The sequence below is a fragment of the Periplaneta americana genome, chromosome 5 (assembly GCF_040183065.1).
Source record: "Periplaneta americana isolate PAMFEO1 chromosome 5, P.americana_PAMFEO1_priV1, whole genome shotgun sequence".
Classification (NCBI taxonomy): Eukaryota; Metazoa; Arthropoda; class Insecta; order Blattodea; family Blattidae; genus Periplaneta; species Periplaneta americana.
In genome coordinates, this window is record NC_091121.1 from 94,312,439 (window position 1) to 94,324,766 (window position 12,328).

General features: G+C 31.3%; 1 protein-coding gene across 1 annotated transcript in view; it reads left to right on the plus strand.

Annotated features, from left to right (window-relative positions):
- Positions 1-12,069, plus strand: part of NaPi-III (Na[+]-dependent inorganic phosphate cotransporter type III) — a 93,347-nt gene extending 81,278 nt beyond the window's left edge. The window contains exon 15 of the mRNA XM_069826279.1: positions 10,770-12,069. The gene's annotated coding sequence lies outside the window, so the exon portion shown is untranslated. The remainder of the gene's footprint in view (positions 1-10,769) is intronic.
- The last annotated feature ends 259 nt before the right edge of the window (positions 12,070-12,328 follow it).

Below are 12,328 nucleotides of genomic sequence, written 5' to 3' on the forward strand. Positions count from 1 at the left end.
CGGTGCTATAACAATTATTTAAAACTGTTGTTGATTTTTCATGACTCGAACATGCACTTATACATGAATGTTCTTTGGATCCTCCCCTTCCCATCAGCGTGTAAGTTCTGAGATGAACTCTTGCCCGTTGTTGGTTTACTTACACTTCTGTTTTAGAAAAGTGTTAATTGAGTGACCACACATGTAAGGGCTTTGTTGCCTGCCTCAATTGGGAATTTTGAAGCAACATATGACTGAATTACTTAACAGCAGATACAGTAAGCGATAGTATGCATCAGGAGCTATTCGTAAAGTTTAATGTGGTTGTGACTGTCATCTTATTTGGTTATAGAATATTATTTATATAAATATGTGGGTCCTCACTTTTTGACCTGCATGTTTCTTCTTTTGTTTCAGAATATAATTTTCTGAATAGATAGATAGGGTTCTGCTTTATGAACTTTGTGTATCATAGCTACCTTCTATTTGAGAAAAAGATCTATGAATCTCATTTCCAGCTTCCACAAATGTTGAATTTTTCTTTCTTAATCTGTATTCATTCAAAAAGTGCTCATGTAGATTCCCTGATTTGTGTTGGAGGATATATTAAGCCAGCTGAGACCCTATTTCTTTTTAATAAAGCATTGTGGCATCGAAAATATTGACATGAAAACTGTTTGCACTTGTAAAACTATAAATGTTGTTAAATTAATTTGTAGTATGATGTTTTGTTTTGTCTCTACTGGTAAGCTCTCAATTATACAGAACTGTATAGCTATCAAGCTATGGCGAACAGCCGAAGATCTCTATTCAAGATTCAATATGGAAATGAATTATTATCATGATTCTGTAATTTTGTTACCGCTAAGTATTAAAGTTTATGAAAAGTCACCACCTCATTCTGTCGGCATTAATATATTCTCAACAAGGATTAGATCTGAGCACGCTGTTACGAATAAAAAGCCAAAATAACGTTTCTTATTCATTACTTACAGTCATTTTACAACATTTTTTTAAGTCACATAATTTTACTTTCAATTTTAAAGATATGTGTAAGGTACATTCAACATCAAGACAAAATAATCAAAGAAAAAAAGGAGGAAAAAAAAAAGAAAGTAAAATTTTCAGTAGTCAGACTTATCAGTGTTCTGGCATTATGTATTTAATTATACCTAGTATTCCATGACAATAGGAAATGTTATGGCTCTGAAGCTCCAGTCATATTTCTGCAGTTTGTTATACAACACATATCGTGCTCTTATCAACAGTAACCACCATGAGCCTTCCATTTTTGAAATTCTGAAGTTTAATTTTTACTGATGCGAGATTCAGTGTAATGTTGGGATCTAACTGTAGTATGCAATAAAATTTTGTAGTTGCAATATTTTACTTTTCTTGCCAGAAAACCATCATCTGTGGTAGTGATGCTTATATAATGGAAAGTGTAGTAGGTACATTCTGAGTAAATAAAGCAGAGTTTATTATCAGCTAGACAGTCTCCTTGGTGTAGTGAATATAGTGCTGATTATGAACTCAGAAATCCCGGGTTCGGTTCCCAGCTATACCCAAAAAACTTTTCGAAGGTTTAGGGTCTGAAAAATTAGGGAGCCACGCTAAATAGCAAACTCCAGTTAGGAAAAGCCGATTAATACACCTTTGGGGACTCCCAGCATCTCTATCCCTTCTGGTAGTTATGCAGTCCACTACTAGATAACAGGTGCTTGGCTTAGCCCTGGCCCTTCATGTGGTTGTAGTGCTATGAAGGAGATTTTTGTTATCTGCAGACTTACTGCATTATTATTATTATTATTAATAAGTATAATAAGTAGTCTTTTTAAGATTTTAAAAATTTTTTATATAATTTGACGATTTTAAGATTTTATAATATTTTATGAGAGCTTCCGTTGTAAGTATAAAAGCAGAAATCATATCTGCAAGAGAAACACTTATACTTTGACTTAGTAATTTAAGTTACATAGGTTACTTAGGTCTGTATATATTTTACAAAGAGTTCATACTGAACTTCGTGCATTTTACCGTACTTCAGACAGAGCTGACACGCTCTTAGGAAATAGGTGTTGTAAGAAATAGTTTGACAGTAAAATTAGGCACTGCTGTTTTGATTATGGTCATATATAGACATGAGTGCTCTGAAGCACTGTATCCCAAACAAAGTTGCAGGCAGCAAGTAGCTCATGTGGTCTTCAACTAAGGAGTATTATACCAAATAAGTAGAGTATAAATGAGGTGTTTAACAGTGGATTGATAAACACTCCAGTGCTCTTTGTTATTTTATTGTTCTACTTTTTTATTGTTCACAAGTGTTAATGTGGACAACTGCAGGACTGAAGAAAGCCGGACTTTGCTGTAATGTTAAGGCAGCCTGATAATACATTAGTGCTGTTTTCATTTTCACTACAAAGCTATCTCAGTGTTTTTGTGTCCAGCAATTTTAGCCACGTGACATGCAAATATGCCTGAACTTCTTACTGAAGGCATATTTTTTCTCTTTTCTTTTAAGAAAACTTAAGAAAATATTATAAAATATGCATTTTATGGCATATAAGTACTTTCTCTTATTTTATAAATTTATTTTTTAATACAAATAGCGCACAATGAAGTTGTTTCGTCCAAAATTTTGATTCCTATTAATTTTTAGTCGTGTTTAATTATGTTTATGTAGCACTTGATTTCTTCCAGTTTTAAGCGTCTTCTGACTCAGTTAGCGGAAAATATTTACTGACACCAAACTTGGTTACAGTAATTGCATAAGTATTTTGTTGGAGTGGTGTGTAAATTATAAAAACGATCTGTTCACTCATTCCAGAAATTATTTATCAAGAAAGAAGATTAAAAGTTGAAATTGCATCAGGCCTAATTATTAATTTTGAGATCAAATTTACTACTTCATAGCCACATTATTTCACTTCAAGTTTACAATTTGCCATTAGATAAAATTATTTTCTGAATTCATCATATAAAGGTCTAGATCTCCATCTTAGTTATAATTACTGAAATTAATTCATTCATTTTTACTCATAATGTTCACTGCATCATGCAAACACACAGTGATGTTTGTAACATACAGTATTTCTTTGAAAACAATTCAGACTTGATACCATTTATAGTGTTTACTAGAATGCAAGAGAAGATTTGCAAGAAATTCATTCGTAACTGACCAGTTATTCCTGAATGCAGTAAGTGAAGGATAATACTTAATGTATATCGGCTGTATCATATTTAGAGTTGTACATTTTTCTTATACAGACACTATTCTTGAGCTTATCATGGAACTGTTAATTACAGGACCAATGAGGGCTTGCTGGGCTATTCCACACTGCTGTCCTCTTCTCTATGTCATGCTCTTTAGTTTAAATCCTTTATGTAACTACGTAACAGTACATCTTAAACTTTGACGTACTCTGGGGGGGGGGGGGGGAATGTTCTAAAATGTTTCTTATAATATGCAATTACATGATCTTGCGAATTTTTAACATCTGCAATATCAACGTCTTCAGTAGTAGTAACCAATATTGGTGTCAGTATTCTCAAGGGGCTTTCATTGCTACGAGTTTTAACAGTATTTTAAATTACGTATAGCAATATGAAAAGGTGACAATTACTCATATGTTTAATGTACATGTTTTACTACATGGTCCAGTGGTGTAAATAGAGCAGAAAGTTAAAATTCATGTGTGTTGATCCAGTCCTTAACTTCCAAAAAATAAATAAATAAATAAAAATTAGTTGCTCATTATAAGTGTTTGAATGGTAATACAGTAAAATGGCTGTATAGCAGCTCTCAGGATAATGCCATATTTTTAAACTAAAGAAGGGGTTGTAGATTCTTAAATGTACTATTTTCATGACCTGAAAGTAATGTGTATGTTTAACGGGGTTTTCTGCTGTAAATAGTGACATAGTACTATAGACTCTTACCCTACAACTGTCGGTTACAGCTTCTATACTGCCGAACATAAATAATCAAAACACATGAAGAATGTATTATGTATATACATTTTGTACGTTGTTATATTTGAGCCTGTAATATTACGTTTTAAGTCTCGGGAATATTTTGTGTCGAGACAAAATAATATTACTCTATATTCTACCCTTTCTAACATTGTGCAGTTATACAAGAGACTTCAGCCACACTGACCTTCATTAATGTTTTAATGTTTTCAACAAGTCACATTATGCTTCTTTCATTTCTCTCCTTAATTTGTATTTATTTTACCCAGATGGTCAATTAAATGAGATGATAGTGGAGAACTATTAGAATGATGATAGAATGCCCTGCTAAAACCTGCTTCAACATTCTCATCATACATAACAACGTCTACTAAATTAGCCAGGATTTAAAACTCTATCTCTGTTATGGAAATTCTAATTTAACCATTTCACTAATGGTTTTTAAAATTCCCTTCATATGTACCTAGATACTGCTATATAGAGTTTAATAAGTATTTCACCATAGTCATTCTTTAATTATCAAATTTCGTTTTCATTAATTGCAAATTTATTTGTGTCAAATTGAATCTTAATAAGAATAAAATGTTAATTTGAGCTCGCTAATCTGTGAAGTTGCATGTTAAATAACAATCAGTAACAAAATGAAATTTTATATAGTTGTTCATTCCATATTTTTAAGTATAGCATAAATTTACTCTTCCAAGTTGTCAAATGTAATTAATTAATTATAGGCTATTATTTATATTTATTAATTTTATGTTTCCATGTTATAAATTTTCACCATAAGTAAGGCATGCAATACACTACCGGTAGCTTTTAATTTCATTAATTTCACTTAGTTTTACTCTTCTCCACCTCCCCCAATACCGTTCATGTTTGCATGTAGCCATTTGCGCCTCTGCATATTTTTTACTGAATTTATTTCAGGAGAATAAGAGGTTGGCCTGTTAAAAATTTATAGCAACAGTATGGTACCAATGAAATATGACTAGTAAGTAATAACTAATTTATTAATAGTTTCTTTAATTTTATTTTTTTATTAAATGCGGAAGGGCATGTTGTGTGGCTAAAGTTCAATATTATACATATAAGTCAATCCTCTTTAATCTGCTCATTGAACAGTGCAAAATGCAAGAATTGTGTTTAAGCAAGCACTGTTTTGAAGTATGGCAGTACAGGAGTAAAACTTCAACATTTGTAGGGTTGGAAGGGTGTTCGTATAGTGATAGAGTTTGGATGTTGCAAGAAGTATTGATATTGTTACCTTAGAATTAGCATATTATAGATTTGGGAGTCTTACTTCAAAACTTTTCCAGATGACCTGGAAGTATCAAATCTCTTATGAGTGTGAAGATTTATTTTATTGCGTCAAATTTGGACCAAGACTTTTTGAACGTATGGTCTAGTGAGGTTATAAGTAAGAGGAATTGTGATGCAGAAAACCTTTTATAAGCATGTGAGGCATAATGGATTATAAAATGTATCATGGATGTATGTGTGGCATGCAGCAGGAGCTTAAAGAGAGAGATAAATATATTTTTTATCCATTGCTTTCTATCCCATCAAAGTTGGTTAAGGTAACTCTCAGATGAGAAATATGTTTTGCTGCAATTTAATTATATGGGGTTGCTTGTTATATAGGGGTTTTATTGTATTATCATTATAACCATGTGTGCTCGACTACTATACTGTTTAGTAATTTGTTAAATGTTAAAAGAAAAAAAACAGACTCTGTTTGCTGAAAGAAAATGACATAGAAGTAATTAAGTACTTAAAGAAGGACTTCTGGTTAGTGCAGAAAGCTCTTTGTTAGTGCTTAAGAAGGAGAATTTTTTTTTACAAAATGTTGAAGCAATTGGCCTTACTACTCTGTATTATATGTATCTGGGGAAATGTTTATATCCTTGAGTCTTTATCGATTATTGTTACAGTATTTTAAATATGTCAATTGGTCTCCCCATTCCCAGAATAAAATGTGAAAATAACATGTTGCATAATTGATTGTTATGTTATGAGCCTTTCCCTATGCTGTGACCTTTACTGAGCTGAAATAAATAAAATTGTGAGGCTCTGGTTATCAGTTTATTTTCAGGCCTAACATTGTGTTTTGGAGTGTGTTAAAACACGACTAAATTTTAATGATGTCAGTATTAAATATAAACATTACCCTGCATTTCAACTTCATACATTTCATGCAGTCTGTTCTAAATACTCAAAAGTCTATGAAATTTCCATGCAGGAAAGCTCAAAAGGGGTTACAGATTAATTAAATCCAAGAATTTCTATGCTTCTTTCCTAATTTTATTACCTTGTATCAACTGCAGACTTAATGTTGAATTTTGGGGTTTATTAAAAGCATTTACTGGTATGTACTTCATAGAGTGAGAAATATACCCTACTGAAAGCTATGCACACATTGTATAGATAGTCCAACCTATGCTGCCTCTTTCACTAAGTAGAATTGGTAAAATAAATACTTATTTTAAATTTTTATATATATATAATTTATGCCTGAAAAAGAGCTCACTAGTTACGATAAAATTAATATTTAAATTAACTTGCCTATTTCATAGGTGGGGAAATGTGTAGGCCTATGAATTTAATTTTCAATTTAAAGTGAGTTTAAGTGAGAAATATGATACAATCTTATAATATATATTCGAAAATTTAAGAAATATTATTTTTATTTATGGAAATGCTAATAAAATTCTTTACATATTTTTAAAATACCACGTGACTTGGAAATGCCAGATAATTGGTGTGACTTCACAGTAGGCCTATACATTCCTCGAACAGCATTTTCTGATTCAGATAGGAATGAAACTTTTCTGCACTTCATATTTACATTTCAGCCTGCTGCTTGTTCATCAGTTTTGCAGAAATTTACTATGACATCTGTTCCTGTTGAAAAGATGCACACAAAAAAAAAATGTTGTGTCTCGTGAATTGTGCCATTGTGCAAGAACACAAACTTACTAGGACACATTCTACACTTCAAAATCCACTTACCACTTTCGCAGTTGATTTAGATGTATCAAACACCATTACTAAAATTCCCTTAACCAGCACTGATTAAAAAAATTTGAGGAAAACAGGTTCTATGATAGTCTCACATTATAGCAGAAGTATGGTTCAAGAAGATCTCATGCCAGTGCTTATACCACCTGGCATTGGTGCCACAAGTTTTGTCTAAAATGAAGCAGTACAAAGGAAACGACCATGAATGAAGTGCCTGTGGTAAATTATCAGATTGCACCATCCTGAATCCTTCATCAATTGTAGAGTGTATATTCGTCTGTATTTACATGCAAAATTCAGAAGAAGAAAAAGCAAGTCATTTACTGACACAAAAGTAAATATAAGCTTATAGATGACAGATTTTATATATGTAGGATTGTAACTACAGAACAAACAAAAATTATAGGTGAAGTTATATTACGATAAAAATCCTCTTATTCAGATAATTTACAGATTTAATATCTTTCATTCCTTTCTGCATCATATCATTGTCTTCGTAGTTTACTTTCTTCGGAAGGTTAATTTAAATTATATCAGTCACCAACATAGTAGGCCTATAATGATGTAGAGGAAGTGCTCAACGTAATGATTATCCGTTGATTATGGCTGGAGATTGGCATGTTTAAAATGATGTTGTTTGTCGTATTATCAGTAGGCTTACCATATAAAAAATTACATTTCATAAAATAAATGTAGTATAAGCTCGAATTAAATGGGCTCTTATGGCATAACAGTTTGTTTTCTACAAAAGTATAAATTTAGCATTTGTAGCATTTACATAACAATATTTTGACAAATCCATTATAACTTCATGGGAAACATATTAGAGAGGAAAATAATAATAATTGTCGTTGTTTTGTGGTATAGAATATGAACTGTTCGATATATTAGTGTACAACATTAAAAGCACATAATCTGAAAATACATTTATCACTCTGAGTGACAGTTAAGTAATTTTTGACAAATTAATTGTATTTGTTGGAATAAATTCAATAAATTTGGTCTATAATGAATGTTTGAGATAGGAGATTTTTTTGTCCACTTATCATGACTTTCGTGGCAGAAAATTTCACACTGTTCTGCAGTTAAGCAGTTGCTGTTTTTGCAGATGCAAAAATCTGTACTCGCTTATCTTTCTTTAAAGTAGTCTTGAAATGTTTTCCCTCTGCTAAGATGCATGCCTTATATTGTTTAAAAATATTGGTAGTAACATGGCGAAGTTTTTGTTTTTCGATGTTTGTTTGTTGTGCTAACTTATGAATAGATTTTCTGGGACTGGTTTCTAAACACGCACCTGTTTCGTCCAATTTGTATTCAGCAAGAATATGCCTCTTTTACTTTTCTTTCTATTCAGCAGCGATTCTGTTACGCGAAGTTTTGCCACTAATTTGTAAATCATAGACCTACTAGGTATTGGAGAATTTGTAAATTTTCTACGAAAGTGTCTTCGACATCTCCAGTTTTCATATTAGCAAAAGTATCGTTTATAAACACATGCTGTTCAAATGAATACATGTTGCCACAACGGAATCAGTGATGCTCCTGAGCTACTGGGCGAGCATAGCATGGCTTGCAGAGGGAATGAGAGATTGTTTGTATGCATTAATCAAGTGGTACTGCGCATTTTCTTTTTACCCATCTCCTTGTATGTCAGACACTCGTTACTTTACACATGGTGTTATCAATAACTTTTCTAGGTATAATGATTCCCTTATTAAACTAGTAATTTCAGGAAATTGAGTTTCGATCATCAGTTGTTAAATACATTTAATATTGTAGATTATACTTTATTTGGTTGTTTTCAGGTAATGTCCTTCTTATGTTTCTCTGAGATTTCAGCAAAACATGAGCTTGACATCGAATGCATCATTTATGAGACTATACCTTCGTCCCTTTTCATCATTACTTATTCTACAAAGGAATTTATTCTGCTTACTCTTGATGTATTGAAAATAATGGTTTTGCGTAATTTTTCTGTCTCTTGTTTCATTTGATTGCTTTCTACTATTTCAATGATTACAGTTTGTTTACGTCTCGTGATATTAAGCAGCGTGAAATGTATGGTACTTGGAAATACCAGTGGTAATCATCAAACTTAAATATGTTTCTATTGTACTATTCTTCAGAAAGTGGATGCAGTTGCAATAAAGTACCGCAAAGTTCACATTATTTCCTTGCTTTGATGATCTCTTCTGTATTTATAATTTGAATGAATAAACACTGATTATATTAAGGAAATTATATAGTCGACACTAATATGTACCTGTTTATTTCATCTTTTGTTTTTAGGTGGAAATATACCATGAATGTGAAAGTTCCGTGGGCACTTTGTCAGACATTGATCTTTATTTCGTTGGGGTGAAGTAACTTAATCATTGTCCATCTTGTAATAAATATTTTGTGATATCATTTTGTTTAAATGTAGGATTTCTCAAAAGTAAGAGATAATTTACATTATTCATATCTTCGTTAATTTATATGTATGATATCTTGAAAACCCGGACACACATCTCCTTAGAAAAGGAAATAGATTTTTTTTATGTGAGCATTCACTTGTCATGGTGAATGTTTTTTAACCAGCAAAACTATTTTTAAGCAGCAATTTTGATGGAAATGTTATTAATAGTATTTCCTATATCTTGGTCTGCAAGATCACTATATTATTACTACGGATTTTTTTTCTGGAATTATTAAAAAAAAAAGGTCGTTTTAAAGAGCTTTACATGAATTCATCAGTTGAAGGAATCCATCACTCAAAATATAGCAGTTCTTCCAGTACACGTACTCAGGACTACAGTATTCATCGTTGAAGAGATGCTGCTACTAGTAGGTAAAAGAAGGTGGCAGACACATACAACATTTATAATGAACACAATATTAAAAAAAGAAATTGTTGACATACTGGATGTTTTTGTTTCCAAATAGGTTAAAAAATTAACGAAAATATTAATATATATTTTAAGATACCTCTTACTTTCGAAAAACCCTGATATCATAATTAAAACATCGATATGTTCGGTTATTTTCTAATGAAAGAGGAAGTGAGATCATACATCAAGCAACTATTATATCTAGCAGTGTATACTATGTTTTGAAACATTAGTAAATGGCTATCATTGGAAGAAAACATATTGTTCTAAAATGTGAAATATATGGTAAAATAAATGGACTTCAGATTGGTCGTTGAGTTATATGCTTGATGAATTTTCCCATGACAAATCTGCTGCATTTTGTAAGATAAGTTGAAACATACTGTGCCGACATAAAGTATAGATGGATTTTGAATCACAGTTATCTTTGATTTGATTATTTATTTTTATCCTTATTTTCGTGATTTTGACAATAGGTATTTATTTCTCATTCATGGTCATATAGTGATAAGTTTAAATAAATCTATGGTTGCAATTAGATACAGTAAAATAACTTGTGCATTTTTATAGATGATGAGACTTGTATGATTTCTTACAGATTATAATGAGATTTGAAGTATGCCTACAGTATTAAAACTTGTTTTAATTTTCAGGTTTCTCTTCATATGAATTATAACTAAATGCTTTACATTTAAATGTGTTGAGATTAAACCAATATTATAACATTTGTTTTTGTGTTTTTCATTCCTGTGGTAGTAATCTCTTTTTACTAATTTGCTTACAGAAAATCATGCAGGATAAGTAATTTATGTACATTTGTTTTCAATCTAATATTGCATGACATATGTTTGCATGTAATCACTGGAAATGTATTTTTATCTATTCAGCAAAGTGTGCATATATGATGTCCATTTTCTGTCCCACATTTAGGATCGAGGTTGGCATTAACCTACTATATCACCAAATCTTTTCACGAAGAAATGGCTGATGGTAGAAAGATGCTGCAAGGAGTCTTCAGAGCTGTCATCTATAAGGTAAGTTTCACTGCCTCACTGGTGGAATGAAAATATCTGATACTTTGTATAGCGGCCATTATATCATCTTTGGGTATGAGCACTATGTACCTTTGTACTAGTTACGAATTTCGTCTTCCTTTATGATGAAAAGTATTTGGATTATGATTAAGAATTGGTTATTTTATTTTGGCAATTGATACAAGACTTGAGTCGGTAGAGTTTAATTTTGTAATTGAGTTTTTGATGTGGAGTATTTTCCTATAAAAATATGTAATTACCCACTAATGTAATAAGAGTGCATGTGGGATATAATAGTTATCAAATACAATATAGAATGATGTCCTCAAACTGATTTTAATGAATGAATGCTTCCTTGGAAAAGGACACCGTTGTTCTGAAATAATGTTGGGTAAATCTTGCAACTAATTTGAAAGAAATAAAGAGCAAATCCTTGTGCCTCTCCCAAACCCACATCCATGATGTGTCGTATATTCTTGGCCATGTTGACCTATAATTCATATGTCTATTTCTGACTGTTAATTCTTTGTCTACTAAAGTAATTTCTAATTCACACGAATGATAATAAATCTGCTTTATTTTGGTGAAGTATGAGAATTAGATATCTTATGACTAGTTGTTCTATCTACTGGTCTTCTTCATTCAACTCGCTTCATCAGACAAATGTTTTGATGCAGCTTCACGTTCATTTCATCCAGGTTCATTTATCATTAATTGGTATAATAAACGGATACAATCTCGTGAAATTAAGTCTGAAAATATGATATTTATAGATATAAGTGTAATGCATTTATATAGAAGTATCGGGAGGGTGTGTTCCAAATATGTCGATTGCTACTCTTATTTATATTGGAGAGGAGTATTTGGGGTAATGAAGTACATTGCTGTCAAATTGATTTGTTAAATTAATATGTCGTTCTGATGCATCTGATATGATGTGGACTATTTAGCTTACATACCGGTAATTATTTGTCCTTGCCCTGATACATTTAATTAAAGAAAGACCACATCTGTTGCAGTGCTTAATGAACTGTAACTTTCACTTGGTAATGAAAGAATTATGCAAAAGTTGATCTAACTTAAGAATAATCTAACTTAAGAATAATATAAGTTAATATAATGTAACAAACACCAATTGCTGTGAATGAACACAAGGAATGGTTATAAATTGCCAAAATAAAAACATCTATGACAAACCAGTCTCTTTCATAATTGATATTGATAGTTAATATGACCTGGAATTTATCTATTAAAGTCAAATTTACTGTTTTAAGAATAAAAAATATATGCTGGTTTCAAAAAGAAATAAATATTTTGTAATGAAGAATCTGCTTTATTCAGCAACTGTTAACAGTGTAATCCATTCGAATGTTGATAATATAAAACTTACACAGTTTTGGAGTGTATATTTTCTTGTTTGTTGCATTTCATTTGATTTTTTTAAATCCTAAGGTA